This window comes from Myotis myotis, unplaced genomic scaffold, assembly GCF_014108235.1.
Source record: "Myotis myotis isolate mMyoMyo1 unplaced genomic scaffold, mMyoMyo1.p scaffold_m19_p_18, whole genome shotgun sequence".
In the NCBI taxonomy this organism is placed as follows: domain Eukaryota; kingdom Metazoa; phylum Chordata; class Mammalia; order Chiroptera; family Vespertilionidae; genus Myotis; species Myotis myotis.
In genome coordinates, this window is record NW_023416322.1 from 2,245,001 (window position 1) to 2,259,277 (window position 14,277).

The following is a 14,277-nucleotide window of genomic DNA, read 5'->3' on the forward strand; positions in this document are numbered from 1 at the left end:
ACACACACAGTACCCGCGCACAGACACACAGTACTCACACACACACACACACACACACACACAGTACCCGCGCACACACACACAGCACTCACACACACACACACAGTACCCGCACGCACACACAGTACTCACACACACACACACACACAGTACCCGCGCACACACACAGTACCCACGCACACACACAGTACCCACGCACACACACAGTACTCACACACACACACACACACAGTACCCGCGCACACACACAGTACTCACACACACACACAGTACTCACACACACACAGTACCCACACACACAGAGACACACACACAGACACACACACAGTACCCGCACACACACACGGTACCCGCACACATCATACATTTGGACCCCCCCCCCCCCCCGGTTAGTTACTCTGCTCTTCCACAGGTGCTCTGAACTGCGGACCCCACTCAGGATAGGGCTGTGAAGAGACGCACCCCAAATAGTTCCCATTCTTCCTGTCAAAATCTTCAGAAGGCACCCCCACACCGCTGGCACATGCTCCACACCGCTAGCACATCCCCATGCCGCGAGCACATGCCCCACGCCGCGAGCACATGCCCCACGCCGCTAGCACATGCCCCACGCACCGGCGGAGCGCACCTGGGTTTCCCTGGAGGAGAGCTGGAGGCAGCGGCATCAATACACCTACAGACTGACCCCAGCCTCTCAGTCTAGCTAAAATCGCGCGCTTCAGGACACGGCAGAATTGGAAGTTACTTATTAATACAAAATAGCCCTAAGGACTCGGGACGCGGGCGTGCGGCACACCGGCCCTCGGGCGCTGGGTCGGCGTCCGCCACCTGGGGGGAGACAGCCGTCCAGTCGCACCCGGCACAGGCACCGCGCAGCCTGAGGGTGACAACCCCGGGTCCGGCCTGCTGAGCGGGGCTCCCGGCCCAGAGATTTCTGCAAACTATTATCTCATCTGATTCCCTGGGTGCATTACAGGGGATTTAAAACACATCACCTCCCGCTGAAGTGGGCTCTGGAAAATTTCCCGAGAGCTCGTGCCGCCCTCACGTCATCCTCGGGTTCAGGGTCAACAGTACGTTAATGACCCCCCACTTATCCGCTGGTAATTCCCTCCCTGGCAACTGCTTTATTTACGTGGCATCAACTCAGGAAGCAATTAATAGTCGCCACAAAAGCAGCTGAGGGAGGGTGCATCTCCCAACAAGACGCACAGCAAGACGCTGCCCTTCCCCGCGGGCCGAGAGGTAGGCACAGCGGTGTGCCCAGGGGACGGGGCACTCCAACAGCAGGCTCCGTATCCCCGCCCCCTGCCCGCCGGGGAGTGGAGGTGACTTTGGGCTTTCTCCTCGTCGCCTGTTCCTACTTCCTTGTGAAGAAGCAGCATTCCTGTTGCTAACATCATCCATGCGCCACCTCTGCCACATCCTGCTCACCTGACGGCTGTGTTCAAGCAGAAGTAATTTAATAACAGCCCCATAAAAATCAGGCCAAAGGGCAGTTACTCATTAACCAAAGAAAAAATCCCATTGCAAAAGCAGAAATTCAACTAGAGCCCCTGGGGATCTGCATCCACAGCCCCTCCAGGCAGCCCGAGAGCAGAGAGGTTAAGTGACTCACACAGTCACTGAGGGGCAAGAGGTTAAGTCCGAAATCACAGACAACCAGCAGAGTGTCTGCTAAGGAGTTAGGTCCTCTCCTTCTGAAGGGCTCCAAGCCCTTTGCCTCCACCAGGGGCTGAGGCTGCAGGCGGCTAACGCACCCATATCCGCAGGCCCTGCTCTCAAACCACGGCCCCCGGGGCTGTGTGCCCTGCAGGAGATGTGAGTGGAAGGGCCTGGGTGGCTCCTGGAGAGCCACCTAAGAGAAGCACACTCCGCTGGGACCCTGAGGCCCTCTGCCCCTCACCTTAGCTCCTGCCCTCTTCTACCTGCTGGGATGGGGTTGGGAGGCTGGGCTGCACCATCATTTTGGCCGTGAGAACCTGGGCCTGGAGCTGAGGATGGACAGAAGGAAGACATGGGCCTGGGGCTGAGGATGGACAGAAGGAAGACGGGGGCCTGGGGCTGAGGATGGAGAGAAGGAAGACGGGGGCCTGGGGCTGAGGATGGACAGAAGGAAGAAACGGGCCTGGAGCTGAGGATGGACAGAAGGAAGACACAAGCCTGGAGCTGAGGATGGAGAGAAGGAAGACATGGGCCTGGAGCTGAGGATGGAGAGAAGGAAGACGGGGGCCTGGGGCTGAGGATGGACAGAAGGAAGACATGGGCCTGGAGCTGAGGATGGAGAGAAGGAAGACATGGGCCTGGGGCTGAGGATGGAGAGAAGGAAGACACAGGCCTGGGGCTGAGGATGGAGAGAAGGAAGACACGGGACTGGAGCTGAGGATGGAGAGAAGGAAGACACGGGCCTGGAGCAGAGGATGGAGAGAAGGAAGACACGGGACCGTGGGGCTGAGGATGGAGAGAAGGAAGACACAGGCGAGGGGCTGAGGATGGAGAGAAGGAAGACGCGGGCCTGGAGCTGAGGACGGAGAGAAGGAAGACGCGGGCCTGGGGCTGAGGATGGAGAGAAGGAAGACGGGGGCCTGGAGCTGAGGATAGAGAGAAGGAAGACGGGGGCCTGGAGCTGAGGATGGAGAGAAGGAAGATGGGGGCCTGGAGCTGAGGATGGACAGAAGGAAGACACAGGCCTGGGGCTGAGGATGGAGAGAAGGAAGACACAGGCGTGGAGCTGAGGATGGAGAGAAGGAAGACGCGGGCCTGGAGCTGAGGATGGAGAGAAGGAAGACGCGGGCCTGGGGCTGAGGATGGAGAGAAGGAAGACACAGGCGTGGAGCTGAGGATGGACAGAAGGAAGACATGGGCCTGGAGCTGAGGATGGAAAGAAGGAAGACGGGGGCCTGGAGCTGAGGATGGAGAGAAGGAAGACACAGGCATGGGGCTGAGGATGGAGAGAAGGAAGACGCGGGCCTGGGGCTGAGGATGGAGAGAAGGAAGACACAGGCATGGAGCTGAGGATGGACAGAAGGAAGACATGGGCCTGGAGCTGAGGATGGAGAGAAGGAAGACACAGGCCTGGGGCTGAGGATGGACAGAAGGAAGACATGGGCCTGGAGCTGAGGATGGAGAGAAGGAAGACACAGGCCTGGGGCTGAGGATGGACCGAAGGAAGACATGGGCCTGGAGCTGAGGATGGAGAGAAGGAAGACACAGGTCTGGAGCTGAGGATGGACAGAAGGAAGACGCGGGCCTGGGGCTGAGGATGGAGAGAAGGAAGACACAGGCGTGGAGCTGAGGATGGAGAGAAGGAAGAAGGGGGCCTGGAGCTGAGGATGGAGAGAAGGAAGACGGGGGCCTGGAGCTGAGGATAGAGAGAAGGAAGATGGGGGCCTGGAGCTGAGGATGGACAGAAGGAAGACACAGGCCTGGGGCTGAGGATGGACAGAAGGAAGACATGGGCCTGGAGCTGAGGATGGAGAGAAGGAAGACACAGGCGTGGAGCTGAGGATGGACAGAAGGAAGACTTGGGCCTGGGGCTGAGGATGGAGAGAAGGAAGACGGGGGCCTGGAGCTGAGGATGGAGAGAAGGAAGACACAGGCCTGGAGCAGAGGATGGACAGAAGGAAGACTTGGGCCTGGGGCTGAGGATGGAGAGAAGGAAGACGCAGGCCTGGAGCCGAGGATGGACAGAAGGAAGACGGGGGCCTGGAGCTGAGGACGGAGAGAAGGAAGACGCAGGCCTGGGGCTGAGGATGGACAGAAGGAAGACGGGGGCCTGGAGCTGAGGATGGAGAGAAGGAAGACACAGGCCTGGGGCTGAGGATGGACAGAAGGAAGACTTGGGCCTGGAGCTGAGGATGGAGAGAAGGAAGACGCGGGCCTGGAGCTGAGGATAGAGAGAAGGAAGACGCGGGCCTGGAACTGAGGACGGAGAGAAGGAAGACGCGGGCCTGGAGCCGAGGATGGAGAGAAGGAAGACACAGGCCTGGAGCCGAGGATGGGTACGAGGAACACAGAAAGCCGATGGCATCGAGGAGCCTCCCCATTTCTTCTGCCCATGCAGACATCACTTGGAGAAACAAACCCCTTCGTTTACCAGCCCCAGGCATGGTACCTGGGCTTTCTGTAACTGAAGCTGAGTGTAATGCAGCTGAGATCTCTCTCTCTCTCTCTCTCTCTCTCTCTCTCTCTCTCACACACACACACACACACACACACCAATGCCTACCAATCTCTTAATAGAAAATAGAGCTATTGCTTAACATGAAAAAAAATTAATCTTCAACCTACAGCCAACGTCAAACTTAAAAAATCGAAAGGCACCATTTCTCCTTAAAATCCAGGGAGAAAACAGGAACATTCCCTATTATCTCCACCACCTGAATACTGAAGAGTCCTATCTGGAAAAAAAAAAAAAAAAAAAAAAAACAGACACCAACATAAACCTGCTGAGAAGAATGGCAAATGGTCATTATTTGAAAATTAATAAAGCCAGGAGAGCAACAAAAGAACTCTTAAAATTAAAAGGTTCAATAAAATGTAGACACAATGTCATATGTAAAAATTGATAGTTTCTCTATGACGTTAGCAACAAAACTTACGGTAGAAAGAGGAATTTTACTCACTCCAGACACTATCTAGGAATAACCCTTAAAAGTAAATGGGGGTGCTCACTTTGGCAGCACATCTACTAAAATTGGAACGATACAGAGAAGATTAGCATAACCCTGCACAAGGATGACATGCAAATTAGTGAAGCGTTCCATAATTTTAAAAAAAAAGTAATATGTGGTCCCTGGCTGGTTGTTCAGTGGTTAGAGCATCAGTCCACAGACCAAAGGGTCTTAGGTTCAATTCCCAGTCAAGGGCATGAGCCTCCATTGCAGGTTCGAAACCCAGCCCCATGCAGGAGGCAACCAATCCTTGTGTCTCTCTCACACCGATGTTTTTCTCTTTCTCTCTCCCCCTCCTCCCTTTCTTTCACTCTCTCTAAATATCAATGGAAACTATATCCTCAGGTGAGGATTTTTAAAGAATTTTTTAAAGAATATGTTGAATTATGATGACGATGCCACCTCACTGAGAGATATAAAGGTCTGCATCCATGCAGAGGTTTTACAGCAGCTGTGTGATCGCCAGCACTTGGAAGCAAGCAAGCTGTCCTTCCGTCGGTGAGCGGGAAGCGGGTCCATCCAGACAGGGGGTCCGCTCGATGCCAAGGAGAAGTGAGCGACAAGCCAGGAAAGCGCGTGAGGAAACGGAAATGCGTGTCGCGGAGTGAAGGAAGCCAGTCTGAGGAGACCGCACGCGTGTGATTCCGAGTGTGTGACGCTCTGGGAACGGCGACGCGAAGGGGACAGTAAAGGGTCCGTGGCTGCCAGAGGTTAATGGGAGGGGGGTGAGCGGCAGAGCACAGACAGTGTCAGGGCAGGAACCTCCTAGAATGGTGACACCCGCCATTACACATGTGTCTGGACCCACAGAGCGTACAACACAGAGTGAACCCCAATGTGTCCACGTCGGTTCACCAGTTCTAACAGGGGTCCCCTCGGCTGAGGGTGTGGAGAGTCAGGCGGGGGGGGTATGGGAAATCTCTGTGCCTTCGTCTCAATTGTTCTGAGAACCTAAAGCTGCTCTAAAAAACAAAAGCCGTTTTTAGATGGTGAGTGAGGCCAAGGAGAAGACCTCCGACACCACCTGTGCACGCACAGTGCAAGCTGGGAGCACCTTCAGAAGGTGCACAGACAGGTCTCTAGTTCAGCAAACAAAGCAAGCCTGCCTTTTGTTTATTGTTGCTCCTTGAAAACGTTGCATTAAATCAGTAAGGTAACTTAATATCCATGGCATCCTAACACTGGAAATATGTAGCATAGAACCTTTCCCTAAAGTGCGGCAGAAGCCAGGCCTCGCCGCCTGCTCTGGGCGAGGGACGCATCTGGGAAGCAGAGGCGGGACGGGGACCCTGAGCCGGTGGGCTGGGTGGGTCACTGCTGCAGCTAGTCAGAACGGGTCATGCTCGGGAAGGACTGGAGAGAGCAGCAAGGAGCAGTGGGCAAGGCCAGCAATTTAGTCACTATTTCTCCAGAAAAAATAGAAACAAATCCAAGAACCATTTCAGCAAACAACAAACAACAACAACCACCCTACAGTGTGCAGCTGTCCCTTCGGCACATGGCGTGGTTGGGAGGAGAGGCACAGCAGGTGGAGACAACACCTCCCTGATCTGTGATCCAGGCCTAGAGGTGCGAGGGAGCAAAGGGACTGCCTGCCCAGGCGCATTCTCCAAAGGGAGCGCCTACCCAAGGGCCCGCAAACCACGAGGGTGAGAGACCAAGGCCACGGAACTGCTCTGTGACCACACCTGAGTCGGCAGGGAAGGTCATCAAAGTAATGCCCCTTTTTGATGTCCTTGAACCCTCGCCAATCACGGTTGAGGCCCTGCCCCAGCTTAGCATGGCTCCCAACAGAAATCACTGATATATCAACCTGCCGAGATGAAAGGGGAGGAGGGAGGGAAGGAGGGAGGGAGAGAGACAGGGAGGAAGGGAAAGAAAGGGAAAAATAAAGAAAAAAAAATAGAGAAAGGAGGAAAGAAAGAATCCTCGAGAACCTTAAACAATGTTAGTATATTTTATACTATGTAATCCAAGGAAGTAATCCAAGAGGTAATGAAATATGTATTATCAGGAAGGTCACCTAAGTAATTACAGTAATATAAATGGTTAAACAAATGATGCTACAATTAAGTTTCATAACCAATAAAACCATACTTTCAAAGACTAATATGGAAAAATGTTCACAACATAATGTCAATGAAAATATTCATAAGAATAAATAAAGTTGCTCAGCCGCAGTGGCTCAGTGGTTGAGCACTGACCTATGAACCAGGAGGTCACAATTGGATTCCCAGTCGGGGCACATGCCCAGGTTGTAGGCTCAATTCCCAATCCTGCAGGGGGCAGCCAATCAACAATCCTCTCTCATCATTGATGTTTCTATCTCTCTCTCCTCTTCCTTCCTCTCTGAAATCAATAAAAATTTATTTTATAAAAAAGAATAAAGAAAAAATAAAGAGAGAAAAGGCAGACCCGCAGAAACACACATGAATAAAGGGAAGAAAATGTCTAGAAAGACAGAAGACTGAGGAGTGACCTGTGACCAGTGGGTCACAAACGATTTTTATTGTCTTTATATTTTTAAGACCTTAACAAAGGTAAGCACATCTCTGACCATGACAACATCTCAACACTCAGCCCTGGGGGCCCCTTGTTTTAAAGTTAGAAAAGCAGATAATTAGACATCATCAAAACTAAAAACTTCTGTGCGTCAAAAGGCGGGATCCAGAAAATGAAAAGACAACCCATAGAATGGGAGAAAATATTTGCAAATCGTGTAACTGATGAAGGTCTACTGTCCAGAATATATCACAGCTCTTATAATTCAACCACCAAAAGATGAAACACACAATTGAAAGACGGCAAAGGACTTGAACAGACACTTCTCCAGAGAAGACAGACAAATGGCCAATACGCCCAGGAAAGGATTCTCAACGTGGCCAGTCCTCAGGAAAACTCAGTCAAAACCACAACGAGATGCCTCTTCACACCCCCGGGGAGGCTACAATCAAAAGGCAGTGGAAGGTTGCAGGTGCCAGTGAGGATGGAGGATGGTACCGCACATCCTGCGGGTGGGAGTGGACGATGCCAGAGCCGCTGGGGAAAGTAGTTGGGCTGTGCCTCAAAGTTAAGCACAAAATTGCCCTATGACCCAGCAACTCCACCCCCAGGTATGTACCCAGGAGAATTAGAACCAGTGTTCCAACAAAATGTGTCCATGAACATTCACTGCAGTCTTAGGCGTAGTAGCCAAAGACGGAAACAACCCACATGTCCATCTACTGATGAACGGAAACCACAGTGTGGTCCATCCACACAATGGAATGCTATTTGCCCACGAAAAGGAATAAAGCACTGACTATGCCACAACAGGCATGAAGCTTGGAAATATTCTACATGAAAGAGTCCAACATGGAAGTTCACGTGCTGTATAATTCCATTTGATGGAATACCCAGAATAGGCAAATGCCCAGAGGCATGTTTTCCAGGGTGTGGGGGAAAGGGGCAAAGGAGCGTCTGCTCACTGGGCACAGGGTTTCCTTTGGGGATGACGGAAACGATCTGGAAAGAGATGGCGGGGATGGGAGAACGACACTGGGAGTGGACTGAAAGCCACTGACCGTACACCTGAAAATGGTTCAAATGTCACCTTCATGTTATGTGATCTTGATCATGATGATGATGATGATGATCACCCACATGTTTCCTTAACACATAGACTTTGAAAGCCCTTTTCCAATGATTCCTACCAGTCTTCCCTGACTTTTCAATCCACATATAACCATGTCCTAAGCTGTACCTCTTACACTGGAACACGAATTCCTAATTCTAACTCCATGTCTTCAGTGCTATGCCCTGCGCTGGAACTCCTCCGGCTCCTCCCCTAGGGATGGTCCTCTCCAATCAGGAGGCCCAGGTCTGACCTGAAACTCCTCCGGCTCCTCCCCTAGGGATGGTCCTCTCCAATCAGGAGGCCCAGGTCTGACCTGAAACTCCTCCGGCTCCTCCCCTAGGGATGGTCCTCTCCAATCAGGAGGCCCAGTCTGACCTGGAACTCCTCCAGCTCCTCCCCCAGGGATGGTCCTCTCCAATCAGGAGGCCCAGGTCTGACCTGGAACTCTTCCGGCTCCTCCCCCAGGGATGGTCCTGTCCAATCAGGAGGCCCAGGTCTGACCTGGAACTCCTCCGGCTCCTCCCCCAGGGATGGTCCTCTCCAATCAGGAGGCCCAGGTCTGACCTGGAATTCTTCCGGCTCCTCCCCCAGGGATGGTCCTGTCCAATCAGGAGGCCCAGTCTGACCTGGAACTCCTCCGGCTCCTCCCCCAGGGATGGTCCTCTCCAATCAGGAGGCCCAGGCCTGACCCCAGCCCATGGCTCACCAGCTGTCTCACCTTGAGTAATGTCACCTCTCCAGGCCACGCATTCTTAGATGTAAAATGGGTTGGTCAGAATTCAATGAATAAATATACCTACTAAAATTATAACTTGCTCCAGGGTAATAAACCACCTGTCCACCACAGAGGGTGGTAATGGTGATAAATCACAAAACATATACGAAAATATCTGGTAAACTATAAAGCACCACAAACTACGTAAGGTGAGAATATCGTTACACCAGCGTTTCCTAACCTCCAGGAATTTCCACGTCACAGACATGCTCTCTGCCAAGCGTGTCACCTGGACAACGGTGATCTGTTACATGTATCAAACTGGCCCGTTTCACTTAAACAGGCTTATCTGAAAGTAGAAACGTTCTATCGCTGCCATGCCTGCTGCATTGGTATTATCCTTTCTGATACCTGTTAGCAGTAAAGATGCAGATATCACAATAAAACATGTGCCCCTACGTGCCAGGCAAAGCCACCTCCTCACCACCCCTGGCCGCACACCTTTGACCTCTGCCACCCGCCTTCATTTGGGCCTGGCCGGAAGCTTGCCTCCTCCTGAAAGCCTTCCCTGATTTCCTTTGCAGAACATTTTGCTCCTCCAGGATAAGCCCGGATGTTGAATTCACCCTCCACCAGTTTGCACTTGTTGGTTTCACCACCCTCAACACTTTCCAAGCTGCGCTTCAAACTCCTGCACAGAACTCTAAGCCATGCAAGGCCAGGGGCCTGTCCGTTCCTCTTCTTCCCTCCACGCGCCCAACTGCAGTGCAGCAAGCACTTGCTGATGGGCGAACGTTTCAGGAATGAAAGGCGCCCCCCCACAATATGCTCACAGTTACCTTTGGATCACCTCCCTCCTGACGGTAGAGAGAAATTCGCCTGTGTCACCTCCTCGTCTTCCCCGTGGCCCACCTGCGCCGTGACTCAGACCCTCGGGAGCAGGATGCGTGTGGAGTGAGGCCCGTGCCAGGGACACAGCCGGCGGCCCACAGGTTTGGGGGGATGAAAGCTGAGGTGGGACATTGCCCCGCAGGTGTGACTGCAGACCCCCTGCAGGTCACAGAGACAGCACAGCTGGTCAGTGGGGGAGGACCAAGGCCACCGGAGGCTGACCCATGGGCTCCAGGGCAACCTGGACCACACAGCTCGCCCAGGGCTCCAGACCCAGCCTCCTCTGACCAGGCCCAGGGTGGCTCTGCCCAACGAGGGTCGGGTCCCAGCATGATACTCTCCTAACTAGAAGTGCCCACCACGCACTTGGCCGTGAGCCCCGCAGTCCCGACAACAGGAGCTGGGTGCAATGCTGAGTGAGCACATCGGACCCTGAGCAACCCCTATGTCAATGCTGACGGAGCGGCCCCTTATCGTCCGCTCTTGCAGGAGAGGGGGAAGCAGAGGCGCCGAGATGCTGGGGAGAAAGAACATTTGCACTGCGGCACTGGGCCGGTGCTCACCGGGCAACAGTAAAGGTTAACACAGTGATTGTCTGGAACCTTCGAGGTGCAGTCTTTGCAGTCCACAAGCGTCATCAGATGCCGTCTCCTGCACCCTCATGCAGCCTGTCCGTGACATGACACCCCATTGGCACATAAAAAACAGGCTCAAGTGTCACAACCTGGGTTTCTGCCCCCAGACCCAATGCTCTTTTGATCGCAGTCAACTGGTGAGGCCAGCTTTCTTCTTCATGCGGAACCACAGTAGACAGCAAATAGATGTTTGATATGAGGATCTAAACATCTTCTATGCCATCATCACATAAAGGATTCACTCCAGGTTCAAAAGCATCACTAGAAAATCTTCTGTTAGCTGAGCTGGCACCTCTCCACACAGCATCCCATTCTCAGCCCGGGGGCCACCGGCCCTCATCCCAGGCGACTGCACAGCCCCAAGGGACCCGAGGGAACCAGATGTTCCCATCCCAATACCACTAGGTTCCCTCTGAAATGCTGAGATCTCCCCCATGATCCTGCCCCTCGCCCTAAATCTCATCAAATGTACTCACCCTGGCCGGCTGGTGTGGCTCAGTGGTTGAGCATTGACCCATGAACCAGGAGGTCACAGTTCCATTCCCAGTCAGGGCACATGCCCGGGTTTGGGGCTCAATCCCCAGTGGGGGGGTGCAGGAGGCAGCTGATCAATGGTTCCCTCTTATCATTGACATTTCTCTCTCTCCCGCCCCCCCTCTCCCTTCCTCTCTCTGAAATCAATAAAAACATTTTTTTAATGTGTTTCCTGGAATATTTTCGCCAGGGTCTTCTTTATTTAAAAAAACGTTCTTGGCCTGGCCCCTCCCGCCGCCTGGCCTCTCGGATTGGCCTGGCCTCCGCACACCAGCAAGGCCTCCTCTGTGAGAGTCTTGGATTCTCTGTGGTTGCGACTAACTCCAGGGACAGAACTCGGACTTCCAGTGCCACCCTCCGTCTTTGCCCGTTTTACGTTGCGCTTTCTGTGTTGTGCAGCAGTGGAACTAGACGTGTGCTTGCTCCCCACACTGTTCAACTCAGCTCTCCGGGTTAACATAGAGGTGTGCTTCCCAGCGCCTCTCACCGGCCCCGACCCCCGACGAGGGTTGTCTGTGACAGCCTTGGTCCTCCGAGGGCAGAGCAGCCTCGTCTCCCTTAATTGCCACGTCTTCCCGCGCATGTGATTTCAATAAAGCCTCTCTAATTACTTCAAATATCACCGCCGCTCCCTCTCTCCCGCGCCCCTTCCTCCTGGAGGGCCTGAGACTGATGAACTCGAACCGCCAGCCAGCCTCGGGCACACGCTGCCACGAGCAAAGATTCCCAGAGTTAATAAGCCGGGAGAGTTAATAAACCCGGCTTCCCAAAGTTAATAACCCTGGAAAACGCAGTGATTACTGTTTCCACTGTGATTGCAGCATCGCCATATTGCTGTTGTCCTGCTCGGCCTCCGCGCAGCCATCCTCAGGCTCTGCGCCTACCGCCTCCCTCCCAGCGGGGGCAGCAATATTGCGAGTGATCCCCGGGGCCCCGCGCTGCCCTGGCGGAGGAAGCAATATCGGAGCTCTCGGCCGCAGTCCCTGCGGGCTCGGCTCTGCCCTTTTATATTACACGCTCTTCAGTCAGACCCGCCACTGGCCTCCATCTCTCCAACAGGCAGGAGGCAGGAGGCTGGCTGGGAATGCTGATGAAGGTGCTGGGGGGGGGGGGGGGGGGCATAGAGCTGGGCAGGGGGTGCTGGTTTGGGAGGAGCCAAGCGGTCAGAGACTCAGATTTCCATGAGGGCCTCTGAGCTCTCACTTCTCCACACCCTCGGGCAACCGTGGTTCTCTCAGGACCCGCTGGGAAGAGCTGCACATCAGGGCGAGATTAACCCCGGCACCTCCCCCTGAAGGACCAGTGCCACCCAGGAGGGCAGCAGCCTGCAGAGCTGGTCGGTGGTCTGGGACACATGGAGAAGGCGTCCCCGGGCAGCAGGGCCTGGCCAGCTTCCATCTTATGGGTGAAGAAACGGCGGCCCGACTGAGTCACGTGAGTAGCCAGCGAGTTAGGAGGAGACTGGAGCCGGACCCTGGCCTCTTGTCCCCGCGCTGCTTCTGTAGGATTGTTTTTCCTGGCTCTTCCCAGGCCCCCCTCACCCTACTTCCTGGCTTCAGATCTCCAAACCCTAACTCATCCATTTCCCCCCAAACCAGCTCAGTCCCTGTGGTTCCTTTCAGTTTCCAGCAACGCGGAGATGGAGAAAGCCCACAGCACCTGCTCTGTCCACGCCTCAGCAGCCGTAAGGCCCTCGCCCAGCAGCTGAAGAGGGGTCTAGCGTCCAGGGCAGAGGTGGGCTCAGTGGGTTTGGGACCAAAGCCATTGTCTAGGGACGCAGCTGAACTTCGGGGAGTGGGCATCTCATTGGTTGGCGAAGGCAGGCAAGAGCTAAGGAGAGAACGACGGGAAAGGACCACAGAGGGACCAGCAGGAAGAGGAAGTCCCCAAGGAGAGAAGACCCAACTCAAGCCAGACCACGGCCAAGGCCACCTTTCACACCATCCAGAGCCAAGCACAGGCCAAGCCGTGTTCCAGGGGCGGCCGCAGCAGAGGGGGTTCCCAGGAAGAGCCGGGTCACCCTGACCTCGCCAGAGTCAAGCCTGACTTCAGAGAAAGAGCCAGCGAACATTATGCCGGCCTCTGGTGTGCGGGCCGAGCACTGAACCAGAGCCTGACCCAGCACCAACCAAGACTCCAGACACAGCAGGAGGCCTTGGCCTGGGGCTGACCACACAGAAGCCCCTCCCCACTGACCAGCTCCAGCTCCTGCCCCTGCAGCTCTGCCTCCAGCAGGGAGACCAGGCTGGACCCAGGAGTGCTCGAGTCTGGATGCACCGCAGCCGGAACAGCCCCTGCACCGCTCGGGGCAACCTAGTCCTTCGCGGGCAGCTCCTGCCGCGCAGGCAGCTCCTGGGAGCGGTCGTGTAATTAAGGTTGTGAGAGCCGCATTGTCTTGGCTGTAAATCCTTCTCGCTCAGAGGCCTCTCCTGGGAATTCTCAGAGGTGGGGAGCCCCAGAGCTGCCCTGCCAGCACCTCTATCACAGAGTCCAACAAGGAACCGTAATGGGAAAATAGTTCCCTCTAATGTGGAGGCCTGGCCCCTGCGCGCTTCATTCGTGCTGGCTCCAGGGAGACCCGGGAAGGGGGCGGGGGAGGGGGCGGGGGAGGGGGTGGGGGGGTAGAGGAAGAGAGGAGAATATGCCAGGAGCCTGGAGAAAGGAAAGCTCATTAACCACACACCACCCGGTGCCCTCCTGCCTCCTCACGATTTCACACAGAAACCCGTGTGTTCTGACGGTGGCCCCTGGGCCGAGGGTCTCTCTTGCGACTGACGCTGGGATAGAGGCCTCACCGCATGGGAGTCAGTCCCAGCACCAGCGCCAGCGCCAGCCTGCCTGTGGGTGCGTGACTGAGACAGGGCACGGAGGTGCCGTTTCTCATCTGTCCCTGGGCACGGAGGCGTCCCGCCCACAGCGCCACCTGAGTCCGCAGGGTTAACAGGCAGGTACAGTGAGAGTGATGTGAGCCCCGCCAGACCTGTGCTCAGCTCCCACTCAGCTGCACATCTGTCCCAGCACCTGGCAGCACCCGGCCCAGCCTGTGACAGGTGGTCCACTGTTGGGCCCACCGGCAGGGCTGGCACCCGTGCCATGATGGCCAGCATCCTGCCGGAGGCACAGCGTGCTCATGAGCCTCGGAAGTGGACCCACGGTGGGATTCGGCTCCATGCAGTCCTGTGGCCCTCCCAGAGACAAGTTAGGCAGGCTTAC

The 14,277-nt window shown here is 55.0% G+C and overlaps 1 protein-coding gene and 1 non-coding gene across 2 annotated transcripts in view; one reads left to right on the forward strand and one right to left on the reverse strand.

Moving 5' to 3' along the window:
• Positions 1-14,277, reverse strand: part of LMX1A (LIM homeobox transcription factor 1 alpha) — a 118,591-nt gene that overhangs the window by 82,221 nt on the left and 22,093 nt on the right. The window lies entirely within an intron of this gene.
• LOC118673874 lies at positions 4,667-4,772 on the forward strand. The gene has a single exon (XR_004973527.1). It is a non-coding gene; the product is annotated as a U6 spliceosomal RNA (small nuclear RNA).